We start from the raw sequence: 24983 nt of genomic DNA, 5'->3' as shown, positions 1-24983 counted from the left end.
AGGATCAGGAACTATCACTGCTTTAGTTTCATGACCACACCTCAGAAAGCAGGCATGACAATGACAATAAATTTAATTAATGACCATATAAAAAAAATGACATTACATTTACATACCATTGACCACTAAGGATTGACATAGTCTATAATGAGTCCGATAGATGGTCTAGGCCTGTCTGTAGTTTGTAGGTTAGGGATGAGCTAAGACAAGAGAGCTATTCTGATATGTGGTATATACTGTATACTGTATATCAGGGGTCTCCAATTACATTCAGCCATAGGCCCATTTTTCCTTGAGCGGATGGTCGGGGGACCGGAATATAGTTATAAATAATTTGTACATGGCAAATTTACCGCAAGAATCCCAAACAGATATGGTATTTGACAAAAACAGAATAATTCATAACCTTGATTACATTGGAATACGATCACATATCTATTTATGCAAGGAAATACCTAGGAACAGATTTCCAAAATTAAAATCACTTTGAGGAATTGTTTTTGTGATTTTAAGTCTTTTATGTCCAACAATGAAAATTATATATCTAAAAAATTATGAGCTCAAAGTGATTTGAAAACTTGAGGGGCCAAATAAATCACCCGCAGGCCGAATTTGGCATGCGGGCCTCCAATTGAGGAACCCTGCAGTACATGCTATATTTGTATTTTGTATTGGTATTTATTAGGGATCCCCATTAGCTGCTTCCACTGTTCCTGGGGTCTAAACACATTAAGGCACATAAAAGGCACATAAAACAAAAGATAAAACAGTTCATCATATAACATTATTACACCACTACATATCTACAAAACAAAATGTATAACACCACCATATAACAATATTACAATGTATGTGTGTGTAGAGTGTGTGTGCTAGCGTGTGTGTTCGTGTGCGTGTGTCTGTACCTGTGTGTGTCTCTTCACAGTACCCGCTGTTCCATGAGGTGTATTTGTATCTGTTTTTTATGTTCCATGTATTCATGGCTCTATGTACTACTGTGCGCCTTGGGGATTGTGAAGAGACCTCTGATGGCATGTCTTGTGGGGTATGCATGGGTGTCTGAGCATTGTGCTAGTAGTTTAAACAGAAAGCTTGGTGCATTCAGCTTGTCAAACACTTCTTGCAAAAACAAGTAGTGATGAAGTCATTCTCTCCTCCACTTTGAGCCATGACAGATTGACGTGCATATTATTAATGTTATCTCTTCGCATACATTTAAGGGCCAACTGTGCTGCCCTGTTCTGAGCCAATCGTAATATTCCTAAGTCCCTCTTTGTGGCACCTGACCACACTACTGAACAGCAGTGCAGTAGTCCAGCTATAGACAGTGTCTTTAGTGTGCACGTGCAGTAATATGGGAGGCTGGAGGTTGTTTTATCTGCAGTGTCCTTTGCTCTGAACAGGAGACACACACACCAGCAAAAAAACAGCATCCAGTTATGTATCGTGTGCGGGTAATGTTATGTAATGCTGCTGCTCTAGCACCAGAAACACCTGCAAAGGAGGGAATAAGAACAAGGTGCATCATCTGAAGGAAGGAAATTATGAATAAATGAATGGATGGATAAATTAAGGAATGAATGAAAAGGAATGAGGTTGAGGAGAGGTGGTGTGGATGGGCATCCAAACACCAGCACTTTCATGGAAACTCGCCCCCCTCAATGCTGCCTTTTGATTGGTTTGTTACAGGAAGCCTTAAGGATGCAGCAGTCAGTCAGTGGGGTTACCCTCCCTGCCTGCCTCCCTCCCCCGTTCCTTTGCCGCTGTAAGGACTGGTGCTGCTTATGAATGAGCTCAGGGCCGCAGAATGTGAATGAACATCTGAAAAAGCGAGGGGGGGGGGAGTGGAGGGTGAATGGAAATCAGAGAGAGAGGGAGCGAGTGAAGGGTGGAGGGGAGGAATGATAACTACAGAGGAGGCGAAGGGGGAAGAGGAGGAGGAGAGGAAGAGGAGAGCGGGATTATGGAGGTATATTTAATTTTGAATTGTCCACATTTGCAAATAAAAGCTGAATTGCAGCATACATAGGCTAAGTAAGTAAGTTAAAAATGACAGATTGTGTATTGTGTGCTGGTCAGAGGGTGAATGGAAAAGACAAAATATTTAAGTGCCTTTGAACGGGTTATGGTAGTAGGTGCCAAGAGAAACTGTTGCAACATTGCAGTTCTTGACACCAGGTGTGAGTCAAGAACTGCAATGTTGCAACAGTTTCCTGTGTGTATCAAGAATGGCCCACCAACCAAAGGACATGGAGCCACTTGACACAGCTGTGGGAAGCAGTAGAGTCTGATGAAGACAGCTTGGCTGTCGAAACGTTGGATATGACATTTTTGCATCTGAGCTCCTTAGAGTGTGCGGCTCTCTTTTACTTTCAAGGGAAGCAATAGAGTCAACACGGACCAACATCCCTCTGGACTGCTTCGACACCTTGTAGAGTCCATGCCCCGATTAATTGAGGCTATTCTGAGGGCGGAATGGGGGGAGGGGGGGGGGGGGGGTGCGCAACTCCATATTAGGAAGGTGTCCTTAATGTTTTGTGTACTCATTGTATATGAGATGTAATATACAATATTACAGTGAAGCAGCATTAAGCAGTCTCACACAGTAAGGCATAGGGCTGTATCTGTCAGTCCGAGTGGGTGAAGGTTCAGTTTGTGACTAGATCAGCTAGATCTGCCACTGACAGGGCCTCTCGTTGGAGGCACCCTTTCCGAGTAGGGAGAAGGTTCCGTTTGTGACTGGATCGGGTAGATCTGCCCCTGACATGGCCTCTTGTCTGAGACACACATTTGTTGTAGTCCTGTGAATTTGCAAGCTTCTGGGGGCAAAGGATCTGCAGAGGTGGGTGCGACTGGACTCAAAGGACTACGACCCAGGTCATTACGTGCAGAGTCATAGGAGGTTTTTACATGGCTTTGCTCATTGGTGGGTTGAGCTTCATCCTGTTTTATTCTGACCAGTCGGCTAGTTTGTTGAGGTCCTGCTGTACGGTGGAAGTGTCACATATGGGTCTTGATTCGCTGAGGTTCAGGTCAACCACAAAGTACCAGGAGTTGAATAGGGTACCCTCTGATGCACCCTTGATGTGAGCTAGGGATGCACAATTAATATAATTTTTTATCAAAGTTTCAGTATTTACATTCGCAATATTCATATCTCAAGAGGCTGCAATGTTTTGAAACGCCACTTAGCCGTCTTTAACATGCATTTTTTGTACTATTTGGATTTATTGCTCGAGTTGACAGAGATCTCTTTCTGCCTCTCCTCTTTTAGCCGCTTCCCAATCCCAAACACACCAAGCCCCGCTCCCTGTCACTCAGGCATGCAGTTCCTCCTGCTCTAGATTCACTCAAAGATGGTGGATAAATGAAAACAGTTCACTCAGACTGTTTACCATTGAACAAAATGGCCAGTTCCTGTCTACTTAAGTTGATTTCTCTCCCATAGACACCAATGCGATAGCAGCTGGGTCTGGTCTACTTAGTTCATTGACTTCCATTGAAACAGAAGAAATGAGTGAGTGGGATGAATCACTTCCTCTTATATCTCTGATTCACTCTGTATGCAATGAGCGATTGACCAAACAACCGCATACAGTCAACAGACTTTTCCAAACAAGAACGACACAGCTTTCTAATTTGCTTCTTAATATAAATCCACATGTTTTCTGTATTATACTATTCGTTTGTGTAACTTACTCTCTGCAAAATGCTAGTTAGTTGATCTTAGCATGCTGCAAATGTGCCTTAAAAAATGTGTGTTAGCCCCTAATGCTAATTTCTATCTAGCTAGCTGGCTAACTAAATTGACTGAAAGAAAGCAGATCTTACTACTAAACTTTTGCTCTAATAAAGGCATCATATCAGGATTGTTTCGCAACAATTTGTTCTTAATCAGAGAGGAAAAGGCGAAGAGTATTCTAAAACCGTTGACTCAATGTACCTATCAACTTAAATCTAATTATGGTCCCATGGGAAACACTGACCAACACTTTGGTTCCTACTCCGTCACAACCATCTTCTATCTTACTTTTACATTCGTTGTCATGCTAAACAAAACTGCATTCCAAGTACCCAGTGTATTCCAAATATAAAATTAGAATGGTGATTATATTTCTATGATTCCAACAGTTTACACAAGTATTATGATCTATAATCGCAAGTAAATTCATAATGGCAATATTATTATTCATTTATTTTATATATATATTTTTGCCTATATCATGAAGCCCTAACAACGGGTTCGGATGATCGATGGGCTTGGCACTGATAAACAGAGTGCAGAAAGAGGGGGAGTGTCTATGTTTCTGTATTTGTGGATGTATACTTGTGGGGACCAGAATTGTGGGAATAGGTTAGAATCAGCTTTAGGGTTAGGAGTTATGGTTAGTTCTAGGGTTAGGTTTTGGGGTTAGGGTTAGTGTTCGGTTTAGGGGTTAGGAAAAATAGGATTTTGAATGGTTATAAGTTGTGTGTCCCCACAAGGTTAGTTAAACAAGACTGTGTGTGTGTGTGTGTGTGTGTGTGTGTGTGTGTGTGTGTGTGTGTGTGTGTGTGTGTGTGTGTGTGTGTGTGCGCGCGCTTGCATGGAGTTCCAGTGAAGGACTCTCCTCTGTGTAAGTGGCAGTGACTCTGAAAGCCCTTGGCTCTGAGAGGACTGGAGCAGAGCAGGCAAATATGACAAGCCACCCACACTAATACTATGTTGATAATACTATGGTAATTGAAGGGCAAGAGGTAGGCGATAACTCAATCTAAACAGTCACTGCTACCAGGTAGTATATTGTTCATTCACAGAATAGAGTGAACAGAGCAGATTGACTTCACACTATTACATGCTATTTGTCATAGTCTTTCTAAACATCTGTATGGGCTACAAATATAATGATGAACATCTGTACTACTGCAATGGAGGATGGTACGGGGAGTAATTATGTGCAACCTCTAGTTGTCATTTCCCACTCTACTGTAGGAAATTATGCTTTATATTGCCGATTTGAATCCAATCTCAAACTTACATTTACCTGAGCCACTTCCACAATCCATCTGATATGTTATTTGGTCAATTAGATCCTTGCCATGATCTCTTCTAATATGGACTCCAAATTAATCTCTTAGTTTGGGGTCATGTCAGCCTTCCATGTCTAGCTAGTGTGATGTCAGTGTTATGCCAATAACCACACATCATGTGACCATGTCAACCCAGAGAGGTAAATACAATTTACTTGTAAACATCTCTTAGCAATAATAACCATGGCACCTGGTGATGTCACTTCTTGTCCAGACAAACATGTGACGTTGTGCAATGTAACCATGACAACCGTGTTAAATCCATTTAAATCCGATCAAGTCAATATACACATTTATTTTGGCGATGTGTACCACCATATGTGGAATATCATACTTAAAGGAGAATATGTATTTCTTTACAACCAGTTCTACATTTTGGATGTACATTAAATGGCATGTTATAGAAGTGACTCCTTTTGTTTTGCCATTTCACATGTTTTTGAGGAACTTACCCAAAACAGCAAATAGACAGATACTGTAGATACAATGTATTTGGAAGGATTCATACCACTTGTGTCACGTTCCTGACCTGTTTTCTGTTGTTTTGGTATGTGTTTAATTGGTCAGGGCGTGAATTTGGGTGGGTAGTCTATGTTATGTGTTTTCTATGTTGGGTTAATGGGTTGCCTGGTATGGCTCTCAATTAGAGGCAGGTGTTTGGCGTTTCCTCTAATTGAGAGTCATTAAGGTAGGTTGTTTCACATTGTTTGTTGTGGGTGGTTGTCTTCCGTGTCTGTGTATGTTGCGCCACACTGGACTGTTTAGGTATGTTTGTTCGTTCGGTTTTTGTGTAGTCTGTTTTTCCCTGTTCATGCGTTCTTCGTGTTACATGTAAGTTCTTACGTTCAGGTCAGTCTACTTTGTTTTGTTATTTTGTAAATCTTTCCAAGTGTTTGTTTTCGTGTTTCGTCGTTTGTCTAATAAATCATTATGTATTCACAACCCGCTGCACGTTGGTCAAATCCTTGCTACTCCTCTTCGGATGAGGAGAAGGAGGAAGCCAGTTACAGAACCACCCACCACACCCAGATCAAGCAGCGGGTTAACGGACAGCAACGACAGCGCAAGAAGGAGGAATGGACATAGGAGGATGTTTTGGAAGGTAAGGGTTGCTACACATGGGAGGAGATCCTGGCTGGAAAGGATCGCCTCCCATGGGAACAACTGGAGGCAGCTCAGAGAGTGGAGGAAACCGGAGAGAGGAACCGGCGTTATGAGGGGACGTGTCTAGCACGGAAGCCCGAAAAGCCCGTGAGTACTACCCAAACATTTATTGGGGGGGGGGGCTAAGAGGTAGTGGGCCGAGGGCAGGTAGGAGACCTGTGCCCACTTCCCAGGCTAACCGTGGAGAGCGGGAGTACGGCAGACACCGTGTTACGCAGTAGAGCGCACGGTGTCTCCTGTACGTGTTCATAGCTTATTCCACCTCCCCGCACTGGTAGGGCTAGATTGGGCATTGAGCCAAATGTCATGAAGCCGGCCCTACATATCTGGCCACCAGTACGTCTCCTCGGGCCGGCTTACATGGCACCAGCCTTATGCATGGTGTCCCCGGTTCGCCTACATAGCCCGGTGCGGGTTATTCCACCTCCCCGCACTGGTCGGGCGACGGGGAGCATTCAACCAGGTAAGGTTGGGCAGGCTCAATGCTCAAGGGAGCCATTACGCCTGCATGGTCCGGTATATCCGGCGCCACCTTCCCGCCCCAGCTCAGTACCACCAGTGCCTACACCACGCACCAGGCTTCCAGTGCGTCTCCAGAGCCCTGTTCCTCCTCCACGCACTCTCCCTGTGGTGCGTGTCTCAAGCTCAGTGCCTCCAGTTTCGGCACCACGCATCAAGCCTCCTGTGCGTCTCCAGAGCCCTGTACACACTGTTCCTTCTCCCCGCACTCGCCCTAATGTGCGTTCCCTCAGCCCGGTACCTCCAGTTCCGGTACCACGCACCAGGCCTATAGTGCGCATCGAGAGTGCAGTGTGCCCTGTTCCTGCTCCCCGTACTAGCTTTGAGGTGCGTGTCTCCAGTCCGGTACCACCAGTTCCGGCACCACGCACCAGGCCTACTGTGCGCCTCAGCAGGTCAGAGTCGGCTGTCTGCCCAACGCCGCCTGCACTGCTCGTCTGCCCAGCACCATCTGAGCCATCTGTCTGCCCAGCGCCGTCTGAGCCATCTGTCTGCCCAGCGCCGTCTGAGCCATCCGTCTGCCCAGCGCCGTCTGAGCCATTCGTCTGCCCAGCGCCGTCTGAGCCATCCGTCTGCCCAGCGCCGTCTGAGCCATCCGTCTGCCCAGCGCCGTCTGAGCCATCCGTCTGCCCAGCGCCGTCTGAGCCATCCGTCTGCCCAGCGCCGTCTGAGCCATCCGTCTGCCCAGCGCCGTCTGAGCCATCCGTCTGCCCAGCGCCGTCTGAGCCATCCGTCTGCCCAGCGCCTTCTGAGCCATCCGTCTGCCACGAGCCAATAGAGCCGCCCGTCTGTCCCGAGCCGTTAGAGCCGTCCTTCAGTCAGGAGCCGCTAGAGCCGTCCGTCAGTCAGGAGCTGCCAGAGCCGCCAGCCAGTCAGGAGCTGCCAGAGCCGCCAGCCAGTCAGGAGCTGCCAGAGCCGCCAGCCAGTCAGGAGCTGCCAGAGCCGCCAGCCAGTCAGGAGCTGCCAGAGCCGCCAGCCAGTCAGGAGCTGCCAGAGCCGCCAGCCAGTCAGGAGCTGCCAGAGCCGCCAGCCAGTCAGGAGCTGCCAGAGCCGCCAGCCAGTCTGGAGCTGCCAGAGCCGCCAGCCAGTCTGGAGCAGCCAGAGCCGCCAGCGAGTCTGGAGCTGCCAGAGCCGCCAGCCAGTCAGGAGCTGCCAGAACCGCCAGCCAGTCATGAGCTGCCCTCCAGTCATGAGCTGCCCTCCAGTCATGAGCTGCCCTACAGTCATGAGCTGCCCTACAGTCATGAGCTGCCCTACAGTCATGAGCTGCCCTACAGTCATGAGCTGCCCTACAGTCATGAGCTGCCCTACAGTCATGAGCTGCCACTCAGTCATGAGCTGCCACTCAGTCCGGAGCTGCCACTCAGTCCGGAGCTGCCACTCAGTCCGGAGCTGCCACTCAGTCCGGAGCTGCCACTAGTCCAGAGTTGTCCCTCTGTCCTGAGCTACCTCTTTGTCCTTAGCTACCTCTCTGTCCCGAGTTGTCTTCTCTATTGTGGAGGGGCCTTAGTGAGGGTTCCTGGACCATGGTCGGGGGCGAGGGTCGCCACTCAAAGGACGCTAAGGAGGGGGACAAAGACAGTGGTGGAGTGGTGTCCTCGCCCACCGCCGGAGCCGCCACCGCGGACAGATGCCCACCCAGACCCTCCCCTTGAGTTTTAGGGGTGCGCCCGGAGTTCGCACCTTGAGGGGGGGGGTTCTGTCACGTTCCTGACCTGTTTTCTGTTGTTTTGGTATGTGTTTAATTGGTCAGGGCGTGAATTTGGGTGGGTAGTCTGTTATGTGTATGTTATGTGTTTTCTATGTTGGGTTAATGGGTTGCCTGGTATGGCTCTCAATTAGCGGCAGGTGTTTGGCGTTTCCTCTAATTGAGTCATATTAAGGTAGGTTGTTTCACATTGTTTGTTGTGGGTGGTTGTCTTCCGTGTCTGTGTATGTTGCGCCACACGGGACTGTTTCGGTATGTTTGTTCGTTTGGTTTTTGTGTAGTCTGTTTTTCCCTGTTCGTGCGTTCTTCGTGTTACATGTAAGTTCTTACGTTCAGGTCAGTCTACGTTGTTTTGTTATTTTGTAAATCTTTCCAAGTGTTTGTTTTCGTGTTTCGTCGTTTGTCTAATAAATCATTATGTATTCACAACCCGCTGCACGTTGGTCAAATCCTTGCTACTCCTCTTCGGATGAGGAGAAGGAGGAAGCCCGTTACAACTTGATTTGTTCCACATTTTTGTTGTGTTAAAATGGATTAAATACAGTGCCTTTCGGAAAATATTCAGACGCCTAGACTTTTTCCACATCTTGTTAGGTTACAGCCTTATTCAAAAAATATTTAAGTAGTTTTTTCCCCTTTTTTCTGTCAATCTACACACAATAACCCATAATGACAAAGCAAAAACAGGTTTTTAGACATTTTTGCTAATTTATTAAAAATAAGTGTCACACCTTCATCTGTTTCACCTGTCTTTGTGCTTGTCTCCACCCCCTTCTAGTTCTCAGATAATTTATTATAAACACGGGGCAGGCAAAGGGCAGGGGCAGGCAAAGGGCAGGGCGAGGACAGGCAGGGCGAGGACAGGTTTGTGAACAGGTCATAGTCAGGCGGATACAGGATGACAGGCAGGCTTGGGGTCACGGCAGGCAGAGGTTTGTAATCAGGTCAGAGTCAGGCAGGTACTTGATTATTATATTGTCGTCCGACATGAAACTTGTCGTTGTCGTTATGAAAAAGTATAAACACAAAAACTACAGGCTGCATGACTTCAGCAGCCTGGTGGTCCAAAATAGCATAACTGGTATATTTTAACACCAGTAAACTCATCCGTTTAAAAATAGATTTAGTAAATGTCACTCTAGCAAACCAGGCAACTAAAAGCAACTTTCTGAACAATGTTTTGGTTTGTTTCTAGCTTGTTAGCTAGCTAGCTAACGTTAAGTTAGCTGGCTAGCCAGTTCAAATATTGACCATATCATATAGCTGACAACGTCTTAACTTTAGCTAATTTGTATTCATTATTACATGAAAATAAACTCACAACAAGATCATTATTTTCAAGTCAATGGCAAGATAATTACAGAAAATAGCTTACGGTTGTGATTGTGACAAAATAAAAGCAGGGCATTCTACCAGACATTTTTAGAACTTGGACAGTGTCTCATTGGCCAACCATTATATCCTAATTTGCCTTTGGTGCAGGTCATGCTGTTCTTCACATTACCGTCTCTGGTAAACACACACTATATAACAAAAAAATATATGTTTATTTGTCACATGCACAGGATAAAGAAGCTGTAAACGGTACAGTGAAATGGTTACTTGCATGTAGCTAGCTAGCTAAACAATGAACCATAATCCCAACTCATAATATTACTACCCTGCATGAATCTGCAGGTAGCTAAAGCTAACCAACTAACTTAGGTTCAATGTTAGCTAGCTAGCTAACAGTAGGCTATAACTAGTATTGCAAATGTCTCTGAGATTCAAATAATATCCCTACACAGATCATACATGTAATGTTAGCTAGCAAGCCAGCGGGCTAACATTAGCTAGCTAGCTAACAGTATGCTTTAACTTGCAATGAAAACAACTTTCTGACAAAATTAGAAACGTAGAATATCTGAAAATGTAGCAAGCTAGACTGTCTTGCCCGTATACAGGGATGAATACTTCTCCCTCTCTGTCACGGATGCCATGGTTGCTCTTAGTCTGAAGATGTAATCAGAGGTGTTTTTACTTTCGACACCACATGTTTGCTATCAAACGCTATAATTTTCTCCATCTCTTTAGCTATCATACTCTGCTTCTACTGGGCATTCCACTGATTTTAAAACTTGGTCCTCCAGAAAGTGGGGAGCATTATCAACACTTTTGCAGTTCTTCGTGATATCTTTCAAAAAAGGATTACCTACACATACTGAGCAGCATATGTTGTAGACAATAGTGTGATGCTTGGTAGACCAATCCGAACTCTCGGCATGACCAGCCCATCCATTATCTCAGCCAATCATCGTCCCTTCCTTTTCCATGCCTAAAACAACTAGGCTTGTAATTTAACAATTTTAATTGTATTTACAGATGACATAATGTTTGTTATTAAGGCACATAAATTTGAACATGTTCCAAAAGGCGTTTCTGCCAAAAAACGAATTTTGATAACATAATAAATGTTTACGTTCAAATGACTCTCCTGTGAAGTAGTGATGCACTACATATGCCTAGTTTCCTGAAACGAGTCACAATTTATGGAAAATGAAATACAGAAATATCTAATTTACATAAGTATTCACACCCCTGAGGCAATACTTTGTAGACGCAGAGATTACAGCTGTGAGTCTTTCTCTGTATGTCTCTAAATGCTTTCCACACTGTTGCGTCAGTCACATTCCATAACAAAAGTTTTTTTGATGCTAGTGGTTGTATTAATTGAGATCTATTGCACCCCACAATTGTCCCAGACTATGTTGGGAATATCTATTTGTTGCACAGAACAGAATAGGTTGACTTTTGTACTATGGTGATAGTAGATTGACATAGACTAGTGCTTTTGCTGTTCGTTAAGCCTACTCATCTTGTTGGCTGATGAAAAGTAAATGTTCTTCCAATATCTTCAATACACACCTCGGAATTGGATAAGTTGTGTCCCGATGTGTCTGTCTTCACTTGTAGCCCATGTGAGTGAGAGGCGCTTCAGATTGCGCAGCACTCAGGAAGAAGGGCACAACACAGCACTCCGGGCCTCAAAAGGCATGGATTTTGCCGCTGTGGAATTCGAGGAATTATCAAGTGCATATCAAATTGTTCATGAGAGACTATTGAAGTGTGCGCAGCCTGCGCAAAAAAAACAAAGCAGAGCTCATGCCTTTCAAGCGACTTTTTTCATATCTTCATTAGAGTCTCATCAGGCTGCCTTACAATGTATTAAACATCAAAACATATAGCCTAACAACTAAAATTACATTAATAACACTAAAGATTCGGAATCTTTCCACATTTTGTCAGCTCAAGCCATCTCTGGTGACCATACGCCCAGAATAGCTGCAGGGAATTAGAGTGGAGACCATGAAAACACAGACACTAGTAGGATAGAAACACCTTACTATTAGTTACATATGAATTGTTAAGCATTAATATCAAATACATCAGATAAGTACGTCATTTTTCCTTCACACCTACCTTGAGTGCACTTTAAGGAATGCTCTCTGTCCAGACATTTAAATCTTCATATCGTTATCTGTAATCCGGGCATGACAGGACAGTACAATTCGTACACCACTATTCCCACCTGTCATCTACTGTGTTTTGTCTAGTTGTGTTGTGTTGCATCAATGATGCGTCATCACAATGCTTTTACAACAGACGCTGTAGTTCACCTCTCACCTCTAACAACCTCGTATCCAATAACATTGTAGACTAATGTAGCTAGTTAGGACAGTACGCTACTGTGGTATTATGTAATTTTGTGTGTGTGTGAGAGAGAACTAGTGAGTGTGTGTGTTTGAACTGTGCGCTCTACTGTTCATGTCCTCGTTGTATTCTGTTTATCACATCATTATGTAGTCATGTCAGAGATCTTGAAAGGTTTCCCCTGTATTCCAGGTTCATGATGGTGTGTGTGTGTGTGTTCATATAATGATTTGTACATTGCTAGACATGACCGCCTTGTTGACCTGATAGCCAGCGTGGTCTCACCAACAGCACACAGTCATAAACATTGTTGTGTAAGGGGAAGCTGGTTTGATGTTGATGTGTTTCCTGTGTGCCAACTACGCCAAGTATTGTTGTTGTGGGGGGAGACCAGGGGGAGGTGCTCCTTTTAGAAGTGGGCTGCTCATTTGACGGCGACATGCAGCAGAACTTTGCCAAGAAGCTGTTTAAGTACCAGCCCCTCGTGGTATGCTTGGACAGCCTCGGATGTAGGTGCAAGCTGGTGATGCTGATATTTGGCAGTCTCGGTCACGTACACGGGCTTGCAGTGCGTGGCCTCCAGATTGCCGGCCTGACTAAAGCTAGGGCAAAACAATTGTCTAGGTACTGCTGTTTCAGCTGTCGTGGGCAGCCAAGCTGTTTAGAGAAGGAGGTGCTTTCTGTAACCTTGAGTGCCATGCATACCGGGACCTTTGAAACGTTTGGATCATTTTTTTGTGGTGGATTTAAATAATGTAGTTAAAATGTGTGTTTGCCTGCACATGTCAGTGTTGTTCCCTCTCTGCTCATCTTTCCTGCAGTGACGTATTATAATTACTGCATCATTGCCACTGCCAACCATTGCCAACTTGTGTGTGTGTGTGTGTGTGTGTGTGTATCCCAGTAAGGCTACTGTCTCAACTCCAGCCAGATGAACCAGAACGCAGCTGCCTGGATGCTGCCACAAACTACACAAACACTCACATCACCCCTGTTTCATTCAACCGCCATTGGCTTGCTGTTCAATACAGGATAACATTGAAGATTCTGCTGTTCACCTTTAAGGCCCTCAAGGGTGATGCACGTCAATACATATGCCAACTTCTAGAGAACTATTCCCCAGCATGCACACTACGATCATCAGGCTCAAACAGCCTGGTCACACCAGCCTTGTTGGTCACACCAGTTTCCTTGTTTAAAACACAACTAAAGGCCTCCCGGGTGACGCAGTGGTCTAGAGCACTGCATCGCAGTGCTAACTGCGCCACCAGAGTCTCTGGGTTCGCCCCCAGGCTCTGTCGCAGCCGGCCGCGACCGGGAGGTCCGTGGGGCGACGCCCAATTGGGCTAGCGTCGTCCGGGTTAGGGAGGGTTTGGCCGGTAGGGATTTCCTTGTCTCATCGCGCTCCAGCGACTCCTGTGGCGGGCTGGGCGCAGTGCGTGCTAACCAAGGGGGCCAGGTGCACGGTGTTTCCTCCGACACATTGGTGCGGCTGGCTTCCGGGTTGGAGGCGCGCTGTGTTAAAGAAGCAGTGCGGCTTGGTTGGGTTGTGCTTCGGAGGACGCATGACTTTCGACCTTCGTCTCTCCCGAGCCCGTACGGGAGTTGTAGCGATGAGACAAGATAGTAATTACTAGCGATTGGATACCACGAAAAATTGGGGAGAAAAGGGGATAAAAAAATAAAAAAATAAATAATAAATAAAAAAAACACAACTAAAGACCTACCTTTTTCAAGCTAGCTTTTAATGACAGCAGCATACCACCCTGCATACCACTACTGGCTTGCTTCTGAAGCTAAGCAGGGTTGGTCCTGGTCAGTCCCTGGATGGGAGACCAGATGCTGCTGGAAGTGGTGTTGGAGGGCCAGTAGGAGGCACTCTTTCCTCTGGTCTAAAAAATATCCCAATGCCCCAGGGCAGTGATTGGGGACACTGCCCTGTGTAGGGTGCCGTCTTTCGGAATGGGACGTTAAACGGGTGTCCTGACTCTCTGAGGTCATTAAAGATCCCATGGCACTTATTGTAAGAGTAGGGGTGTTAACCCCGGTGTCCTGGCTAAATTCCCAATCTGGCCCTCAAACCATCATGGTCACCTAATAATCCCCAGTTTACAATTGGCTCATTCATCTCCCTCCTCTCCCCTGTAACTATTCTCCAGGTCGTTGCTGCAAATGAGAACGTGTTCTCAGTCAACTTACCTGGTAAATAAATAAATAAATAAATGTTGGATTGCTTAATCTTCTTTAAGTCTATATTTTGTATTAGTTGGTAATGGTTTGATGTATTGTTGCAAATTTTTGCTTGTGTTTTCTACCTTATGCGCATTGAGCATGGAAAATGTTTTCGCAGCATAATATTTGGAAATAGTTATTTTCAGGGTTATAAAAATGTCAGCTACATGCTAATTCCCGTTAGTATAAGCTGGTAGCACAGCTAGCATCTAGAAATTGGTGGTGGTACTTGAAGCCTCTTTTAAGTGTAATGCAGTTGATTGGTGATGATGACATGACCTGTGTGTGCTTTCCCTGTTTTCTACCTTGAGTACTCTTTCCGAATTGCTTTTTGTCCACGCATTTAAAGCCTCATGCTGTCATCTGTAATCCGGGCAGGACAGGACAGTACAATTCACACACCACTATTCCCACCTGTCATCTACTGGTGTTTTGTGTGGTTGTGTTGCATCAATGATGCGTCATCACAATGCTTTTACTAAGGAAGCTGTAATTCCCCTCTCACCTCTAACAACCTCGTATCCAATAATAATGTAGACTAATGTAGCTAGTTAGGACGGTACGCTACTGTGGTATTATGTCATTTTGTGTATGTGTGTGAGAGAGATAGTAAGTGTGTGTGTGTGTTTGTACTGTGCACTCTACTGTTCATGTGTTCATTGTATTCCGTGTATGGAAGCGATCATTTACCAGTTATGACAGATCTCTTAAGGTTGTCCCTGTATTCCTGGTTCATGTACTCCAGGTTTGTGTGTGTGTGTGTGTGTGTGTGTGTGTGTGTGTGTGTCAGTATTGTTCCCTCTCTTTGTAGCTTCCCTGCAGTGACGTACTCTAACTACTGCATCACTGCCACTGACAACCCTTGTCCACTTTTGTGCGTGTGTACACTTTTGTGTGTGTGTGTGTGTGTGTCTAGGGCAGTGGTTTTCTACCTGTGGTCCGGGGGTGCTGCAGGTGGTCCTCAATTTTCTTCCAAAAACAATAGCAGCTTGGAGTATTAATGATATCATGAGCAATGTTACATTACTTTTCAAAATGCAAATTGTTTATAATCATAGGCCTTTAATGTGTCACAGTCACTGCTTAAATGTACACAACTTAACTCTTTGATTCCACGCACGGGGGTCCTGAAGAACTTTTGACTGTGATTTGGTGGTCCCCGGCAATTGAAAAAGTTAGGAACCGCTGGTGTATGGTTCAGTTATAAACAAGGGCAACTCACATCTGAGTAGAGCCAGGTTACGTGGTCCTTGTTTTACGTTGACACAGACAGACACACACACACATTCACACAAACACACAGCACACTCACACTGTCAGACTGCTTTTAAACCCGAGGCCTTCTGAGGACATACATACCACATGCCTTTAAAAGCACTATTAGAAAGATGTCAATGTACTTTGTTTCATCCTCCTTGATCACTGGCCTGACATGAGATGATTGGATGAAATGAATAGGATGGATTGTCGACCTTTTTTAAAAATTCATCTCTAATCATGTTAGATCAGTGATTATCTCATGGAAGGAAGGATTGAAGGAAGGAAGGAATGAGGCAACCCAGTAAAGCTGTATAACTGTAAATCAGGGATGACAGGGGTCACCTGAGTTCTTGCTTGTTTTGGGATGAAAGAGAATCCCAGTCTCTTAATGCACAGTTCACTCTGAACTCGCTACAGAGCGTTGAAGGAAACAGGCGTTCCACGTCTCTTCTATTCTATCCCATCGTGATGATAGCGCACACACGTGTAGTAATCATTGACCTCTTACCTCTATCTTTAGTTTTGACCTTAATCTGCCCTCTTCTCTCTGTCTATCTCTCTCTCTCTCCACTCTCCGCACTTTCGTATCTTCCACCAGGTGGAATGAATCTACTGTAGCAGCTCTTTCACCCTCATTCTCTTCCAATACCTCTTTCTACCTTGTCCCAATGCAGTGGTTGTTTGGGTGTGACCAATTGGATAGGGAGGATGGAGAGAGAGAGAGAGAGAGAGAGAAAGAGACAGACAGAGAGAGACAGCAGGCTCTCTTAGAGGCTATCCCCTGTGTTCTTTAACACTGACTGATACGCTGCATCTACTCTACACATCTCTCTCTCTCTCCCCCCTGTATTTGTTCTTCTACCTATTTCTGTTTCGTTATTCCTGCCTCTACCTTCCTATACACGATATTCCTCTTCTCAGTCTTCTCTCTCCCTCTATCTCTCTCTTCTGTTATAATTCATGCATGATTGAGTTTGTTTGGTCATGATGCTCTTACATAAGTGTACATTTCGCCTACACACACATTTGTACATACACACACACCTTGTACACTCGTTCCGCGGTCACCATAGCAACACAGACAGACCCAGTTCCCGTGGTGTCGACACTGTGGACCCCGGGCCAGACGCACGTCAACTCCATTTCCATAACGACAGGGCTGTGAGAACCAAGAGTCCACGGTGTGTGTGTTCCCTTAAGTCTGACAGATGCTCTGCGTTGACATTGAGATGATAGCTGAGCTAACCAGCATTCTTTCTTCCGGAGGTTGTGTTAATGGAAACAAAATGATGTTAACAATTGATTGTCTCTTTAGCGCTAAACAACTGTGATGAGAGAAGGGCAGCAGTACAGTCTAACCAGGGCTGTGTGTGAGTGTGTGTGTGTGCTGCTGCTGTGCTCCCCTGTGCGTCCTGTGTGTGTATGTGCATGAGTGTTTCGTGTGTGTGCATGTGCATGAGTGTGTCTTGTGTGTGTATGTGCATGCGTGTGTGTATGTGCATGAGTGTGTCTTGTGAGTGTATGTGCACGAGTGTGTCTTGTGAGTGTATGTGCATGAGTGTGTCATGCGTGTGTGTGTGCATGAGTGTGTCCCGTGTGTGTATGTGCATGAGTGCGTCCTGTGTGTGCATGAGTGTGTCCTGTGTGTGTATGTGCATGAGTGTGTCTTGTGTTTGTATGTGCATGAGTGCGTCCTGTGTGTGTATGTGCATGCGTGTGTATGTGCATGCCTGTGTCTTGTGTGTGTATGTGCACGAGTGTGTCTTGTGAGTGTATGTGCATGAGTGTGTCTTGTGTGTGTGTGTGCATGAGTGTGTCCCGTGTGTGTATGTGCATGAGTGCGTCCTGTGTGTGCATGAGTGTGTCCTGTGTGTGTATGTGCATGAGTGTGTCTTGTGTTTGTATGTGCATGAGTGCGTCCTGTGTGTGTATGTGCATGCGTGTGTATGTGCATGCGTGTGTCTTGTGTGTGTATGTGCACGAGTGCGTCCTGTGTGTGCATGAGTGTGTCCTGTGTGTATTGGGATCAGATGTGATGTGAGTGAGGCAGTGATTTGGAGCAGAGATAGCGGTGATTAACAGTGAAAACCACTCGGCGTCCCTGGCCTGCCTACAGTCCAGCCTCAGCCCTCTCTCTGATAGCATCACTACAGATCACTGAGTTATAGCCTAGCCTATAGCTAGAACTCGAGTTGTACCCCACTGCTGGCCCTGCATCTGTCCCTGCCTCTTCTCTTTGGGGCTTTAATGGCCAGTATCCCCCCAAAATAACAATGAGAGAAGATGCTCCTGTTTGTGACGTAATCTTTCATCTCTGGCTGCTAGATTTGAATGACTGTGATGTCATTCAGACATGCTCAGACAGACATACAGATGGAAGGGGGCGAGAGATGATAGGGAGGGATACAGTGGATGGAAGTGAAGGAATAAATTAATTGCTAGAGGTGTCGGTGAGAGGGATAGAGAGAAGGATGGAAGGGAAAAGGTAGAGGTGGGGTGGATAGGAGGTGAGGGGAGGGAGTTAAAAAGGGAGGTAGAAGGGGAGGGAAGGATGGAAGCTGGGGAAAGTTAGAGGTGGGGAGGGTACGAGAGGATGGAGGGAGGGAGTGAAGAGAGGGTTACTTTGATTAGAAGAGACTCACGTTTGGGGATTATCTCTTCATGCTACTGTAGCTTTTGTTCTGTCCTCTCAGGATTAAATAGTGCTGCAGGAGCATGGTTTAGTACAGGACAGCACACCGGCAAAGCTTCAAATTCTTATAAAAAGCAATCAGTTTGTGCGTTTGTGTGTGTGCGAGTGTGTACACGTGTGTGTGTGTGTTTGCGCCTGCCTGTGTGCCTGCCTGTGAGCCTGTGTTTGCGCTTGTGTGCGTGCGTGTGTGTGTCTGAGAGATTCACAGAGCCTATATTAGCCAGGTCAGGGGATGAGAGAGCAGATGGTTAGTGCTCTCCTGTCTATAACCTGAGGGACATCCATCTCTTTCTGGATGTCCTATGCACAGCATGCCACACACACACATACAGCAGACACACACAGTGTTTCCCCTATATTCATTTAGCAGCGACGCAAAGGTCTATTAAAAATGTTGGAATCAATTAGGTCCGCTAGTGCTCGAAATACAGCAGTCATTTTGCTTTTATTAAAAAAAGGGAAGGATACCACCCAGTGCTTTTACTATCACCCTCTATCTTGGATGAACACAGATATTAAACTATTTTCCAAAATGTTGTCGTCCCGTCTCAAGACTTACTTACCCAAATTGGTCCACACTGACCAAAGCGGGTTTGTTAAAACACATTGTAACGCTTGTCGTCTGGAGGAGAAGAAGAGGACCAAGGTGCAGCGTGGGAAGTGTTCATATCATTTAATAAAATATGCAACACTAAACAAAACAACAAACACGACAAACGCACAGTCCTGAAAGGTGACACAAACACTAAACCGGAAACAACCACCCACAAACACAGGTGGGAACAGGCTACCTAAATATGATTCTCAAACAGAGACAATGATAGACAGCTGCCTCTGATTGAGAACCATATCAGGCCAGACACACAGAAATACAACACAAGGACAACATAGAACACCAGACATAGAACGCCCTCCCAAACTCACGCCCTGACCAACCAAAACAGAGACATAAATAGAATCTCTAAGGTCAGGACGTGACAGTACCCCCCCCCCCCCCCCCAAAGGTGTGGACTCCGGCCGCAAAACCTGAATCTATAGGGGAGGGTCTGGGTCGGCTCCTGACTGACGGGCGGCTCCGGCGGCTCCTGACTGACGGGCGGCTCCGGCGGCTCCTGACTGACGGGCGGCTCCGGCGGCTCCTGACTGACGGGCGGCTCCGGCCGCTCCTGACTGACGGGCGGCTCCGGCGGCTCCTGACTGACGGGCGGCTCCGGCAGCTCCGGACAGGAGGGAGACTGGCTGCTCCGGACAGGAGGGAGACTCTGGCTGCTCCGGACAGGAGGGAGACTCTGGCTGCTCCGGACAGGAGGGAGACTCTGGCTGCTCCGGACAGGAGGGAGACTCTGGCTGCTCCGGACAGGAGGGAGACTCTGGCTGCTCCGGACAGGAGGGAGACTCTGGCTGCTCCGGACAGGAGGGAGACTCTGGCTGCTCCGGACAGGAGGGAGACTCTGGCTGCTCCGGACAGGAGGGAGACTCTGGCTGCTCCGGACAGGAGGGAGACTCTGGCTGCTCCGGACAGGAGGGAGACTCTGGCTGGATTATCACTGGAGGCTTCTTGCCATGGATTATCACTGGAGGCTTCTTGCCATGGATTATCACTGGATTGGAGAGACACACAGAAGGCCTGGCTCTGGGAGAAGGCACAGGACTCACCAGGCTGGGGAGACATGCAGGAGGGTTAGTGCTTAGCACAGACACAGAACTCACCAGGCTGGGGAGACATGCAGGAGGCCTTGTCCTTGGCCGAGGCACCGGATGCACTGGACCGTGGAGGCGCACTGGCGGTCTCGAGCCAGAGTTAGCACCACTCGTCCTTGCTGGATTCCCCCTGTAGCCCGGCAAGTGCGGGGAGTGGGAACAGGCCGCACTGGGCTGTGCTGGCAAACTGGAGACAACGTGCGTAGGGCTGGTGCAATATACCCCGGGCCGAGGAGACGCACTGGAGACCAGATGCGCTGAGCCGGCATCATCCCTCCTGGCTCGATGCCCACTCTAGTCCGGCCGATTCGAGGAGCTGTGATGTAACGCACCGGGCTATGTGTGCGCACTGGGGACATCGTGCGCTCCCCCGCATAACATGGTGCCTGCCCAGTCACTCTCTCGCCACGGTAAGCACGGGGAGTTGGCTCAGGTCTCCTACCTGAGTCCGCCAATCTACCCGTGTGCTCCCCCCAAAAAATTCTGGGGCTGCCTCTCGTGCCCGTTACCTCGCGCCAATTCCTCGTAGTGGCGCCGCTTCGCTCTAGCTGCCTCTAGCTCCTCTTTCGGACGGCGATACTCAACCAGCTGTGCCCAGGGTCCTTTGCCATCCAAAATGTCCTCCCATGTCCAGGAGTCCAGAACCCTCTGCTCCTGGTTACCACGCTGCTTGGTCCTTTTCTGGTGGGTGGTTCACGTTTATCCTTGGATAACCTCCGTCGAATATTACATATTTTAGATGCTTCATCAAAAACAACAGCTAATTGGGCTGTATTATCTCTCAATGCAGAACAAGCTTTTTATAGACCGGAATGGTCATATCTCTGGTCTGTCTTGGAACATATGGGAATTAGCTCCAATTTCATTAATATGATTACATTTCTATATGTCAAGGTCAAGGGGTGAGTGTAGCTGGTGCATAGAAGTCAGGCGCAGGAGAGCAGAGATGACAAAGCACTTTACTAAGGCAGTCATTTGCACAAAACGCAACCGTGTCACAAAACAAATGTCCAACGAACAAGTGAGGCAGCACAAAGTACAAAAACCCAAGCACAAAGTACCGGCTGCCACAAAGCACGGGTATAAAACAAAACCCGGTGCAAATCAGCCAGAAGCGTGCCAACCTTGACAATAAACAATTTCACACACAGACATGGGGGGAACAGAGGGTTAAATACACGACAGGTAATGAGGGAAATGTAAACCAGGTGTGTGGGAAAACAAGACAAAACAAATGGAAAATGAAAGGTGGATTGGCGATGGCTAGAAGACCGGTCGACCGCCGAACACCGCCCGAACAAGGAGAGGAACCGACTGACAGTACCCCCCCCCCCCCCCCCCCCCCTTCACGTGCGGCTCCAGCAGCGCGCCAACACCGGCCTCGGAGACGACCCGGAGGGCGAGTTTCAGGACGATCCGGACGGACACTGTGGAACTCCCGCAGCATTGAGGGGTCCAACACGTCCTCCACCGGAACCCAGCATCTCTCCAACGGACCGTACCCCTCCCACTCAACGAGGTACTGAAGGCCCCTCACCCGACGCCTCGAATCCAGTATGGAGCGAACGGAATACGCCGGGGCCCCCTCGATGTCCAGAGATGGCGGCGGAACCTCCCGCACCTCAGACTCCTGGAGCGGGCCAGCCACCACCGGCCTGTTTGCCTACCTGTGTATGACCATTGCCTGCCTGCGAAGGCGAAATAAACACCTGCCGCGCTCTGCGCGTGACTCACCTTTTTCTCCCTGAGTATTCATTACACTGACAATGCGATCCAGTTTCGCCTTTGCTATTCTTATTATCCATGGAACGCCTGACCCAGGCAATTCGTCAATCGAAGAAAATACCAATTTCCCTCAAATCTACTGATATCTTCATGTCATTATACATAAATGATATCTTACTATATCTAGACAATGTATTTGAATCACTCCAAAACGCATTGAAAATCATAGATAAAATGAATCTAATCAAATCAGCCCTACTGCCTCTCTCAAGACCCCAATGGATGACTCCATCTCTACTTATGGAATCCCAATCATTTCTCATTTGAAACATTTGGGAGTAGATATATTTCCTTCTTTGGATAAAACCATTGTGTTACGTCCGTTGCTGGAAGGAGACCAAGGTGCAGCGTGGGAGGCGTACATTTTATTTGATTTTAAATGACACCAAAAAACAACAAAAACACGAAACGAAAGTAAAGCTCTGTAGCGCTAAACAGCAACTATACAAAGACAAGATCCAACAATCAAAGGTGGGAAAAAGGGCTGCCTAAGTATGATCCCCAATCAGAGACAACGATAAACAGCTGCCTCTGATTGGGAACCATACTAGGCCAACATAGAAATAGACAAACTAGAAAACCCACCCAAATCACACCCCGACCTAACCAAATAGAGAAAAAGAAAGGCTCTCTCAGGTCAGGGCGTGACAGTACCCCCCCCCAAAGGTGCGGACTCCGGCCGCAAAACCTGACTCTATGGGGAGGGTCCGGGTGGGCATCTAGCCTCGGTGGCGGCTCCGGTGCGGGGACCGTCGCTGGAGGCGAAAAAGTATAAAATAAAAGCCAATCAGCAATGAGCTGTGAATGGTCCTGGCGCACCAAAAAAAGTGTCAAGTGAAGCCAGTTTGGATTTGTCTTTACACCAATCGCATCACATCGAAAACCAAACGTCATTTACAGAAAAAACTTAAATTTTTGCATCTTGTTGTGTTGTTGTCCTACGGTGGTTAGCTAGCCAGCTAAAATCATCCCTTTTCTAAATTAGCCATGGATGGAGATAGGGATTTGGATTTGTGGTTTTACTTTATTCTCCATACTGATCCATGATTATAATGGCAATTCTGATCCAACCATAAATTAATACATTGTGCTCCTTGCCTGAGAGGATGGATGTTCAATATGTAATAGGCTAATATTAACTAGCTGGCTCATCGTTGCCCATGAAAGAAATTTAGGCTATCGAGGAAGCATTTTAGCCAGGTAGCCTAGGATAACAAAAACATAAAGTGTGTACTGTATGACAGAGTCATAGACCGTTTCGACAACATGAAAGAGAGGAGGATGGCATTGGTGTCAACATGTTTTTTCTACTTACACGCACACACACATACACACATCAGTGCCATGGATGGCTGCATTATATTTAGCTTACGTTGATTGGACTAAATCGTTTTTGGTATGTTTTAGTTGTCTTTGTATTAGTCTAAGCATAGGTGATTTGACGATGTTGAAATGTTAAAGCTGAAATAGCGCTGGAATAGTGGAGGCAGCTCATTTGTCTAGTAGTCCGAAAATGTCGGAAACATTAATTTTCTTGACCATGCTGAAGCTCATGTAACTGACTATTACATGCAATATGTTTTGTGGACTTCACAGGACAGATGTTGCTCTTCAGTTTTGTGACAAAACACAGATGTGGTTGAATGTATTCTGCCACTGTGTCTTAGCCTTAGGCCTGGACATTTTACAATTTTTTTTACCGCCTTATTCTAAATGTTGTATTTTTTGGAAATTCCTCTCATCAATCTACACACAATACTCCATAATGACTAAGGAAAAACTGTTTTTTTTAAACATTTTTGAACATTTTTATTATATTGAAAACATATCACATTTACATAAGTATTCAGATCCTTTACTCAGTACTTTGTTGAAGCACCTTTTGCAGCAATTACAGCCTTGAGTCTTCTTGGGTATGGCGCTACAAGCTTGGCACACCTGTATGTGGGGAGATTTTCCCATTCTTTTCTGTAGATCCTCTCAAGCTCTCTCAGGTTGGATGGGGAGCATCGCTGCACAACTATATTCAGTTCTCTCCAGAGATGTTCGATCGGGTTCAAGTCCGGGCTCCGGCTGGGCAACTCAAAGACATTCAGAGACTTGTCTCGAAGCCAGTCCTGCGCTGTCTTGGCTGTGTGCTTCGGGTCGTTGTTCTGTTGGAGGGTGAAACTTCGCCCCAGTCTGAGGTCTTAGGTACTCTGGAGCAGGATTTCATCAAGAATCTCTGTACTTTGCTCCTTTCATCTTTCCCTCGATCCTGATTAGTCTCCCAGTCCCTGCCGCTGAAAAACATCCCCACAGCATGATGCTGCCACCACCATGCTTCACTGTAGGGATGGTGCAAGGTATCCTCCAGATATGATGCTTGGCATTCAGACCAAAGAGTTCAATCTTGGTTTCATCAAACCAGAGAATGCTGTTTCTTGTTTCTCTGAGAGTCCTTTAGGTGCCTTTTGGCAAACTCCAAGCGGGCTGTCATGTGCCTTTTGCTGATGAGTGGCTTTGTCTGGCCACTTCACCATAACAGCCTGATTGGTAGAGTGCTGCAGAGATGGTTGTCCTTCTGGAAGTTTCTCCCATCTCCACAGATGAACTCTGGAGATCTGACCAAGGCCCTTCTCCCCTGATTGCTCAATTTGGCCGGGTGGCCAACTCTAGGAAGAGTCTTGGTGGTTCCAAACATCTTCCATTTAAGAATGATGGAGGCCACTGTGTTCTTGGGGACCTTCAATGCTGCAGAAATGTTTTGGTACCCTTCCCCAGATCTGTGCCTCGATACAATCCTGGGCTCTACCGACAATTCCGTCGACTTGATGGCTTGGTTTTCGCATCTGACATGCACTGTCAACGGTGGGACCTTATATAGACAGGTGTGTGCCTCTCCAAATCTTGTCCAATCAATTGAATTTTCCACAGGTGTACTCCAATCAAGTTGCAGAAACATTTCAAGGATGATCACTGAAAACAGGATGCACATGACTCTCAAAGCAAAGGGTCTGAATACTTATGTAAATGTGCAAAAATTTCTAAAAAACAGTTTTTTTTTTGTCATTATGGCGTATTGTGTGTAGAGTGATAAGGAGAACATTTAATTGAATCATTTTTAGAATAAGGCTGTAAGGTATCAAAATGTGATAAAAGCCAAGGGGTCTGAATACTTTC

The 24983-nt window shown here is 46.4% G+C and overlaps 1 long non-coding RNA gene and 1 pseudogene across 1 annotated transcript in view; both read left to right on the top strand.

Moving 5' to 3' along the window:
* The window catches only part of LOC129824430 (EEF1A lysine methyltransferase 4-like), a 92953-nt pseudogene that overhangs the window by 6581 nt on the left and 61389 nt on the right, over window positions 1-24983 (top strand).
* LOC129824431 (uncharacterized) overlaps window positions 1863-24983 on the top strand; it is a 36854-nt gene continuing 13733 nt past the window's right edge. The window contains exon 1 of the long non-coding RNA XR_008754752.1: window positions 1863-1969. This is a non-coding gene — a long non-coding RNA (uncharacterized LOC129824431). The remainder of the gene's footprint in view (window positions 1970-24983) is intronic.

Source organism: Salvelinus fontinalis, chromosome 26 (assembly GCF_029448725.1).
Source record: "Salvelinus fontinalis isolate EN_2023a chromosome 26, ASM2944872v1, whole genome shotgun sequence".
Classification (NCBI taxonomy): Eukaryota; Metazoa; Chordata; class Actinopteri; order Salmoniformes; family Salmonidae; genus Salvelinus; species Salvelinus fontinalis.
The sequence above is the reverse complement of the archived record's forward strand: the minus strand, read 5'-3'. Positions and strand labels throughout refer to the sequence as shown.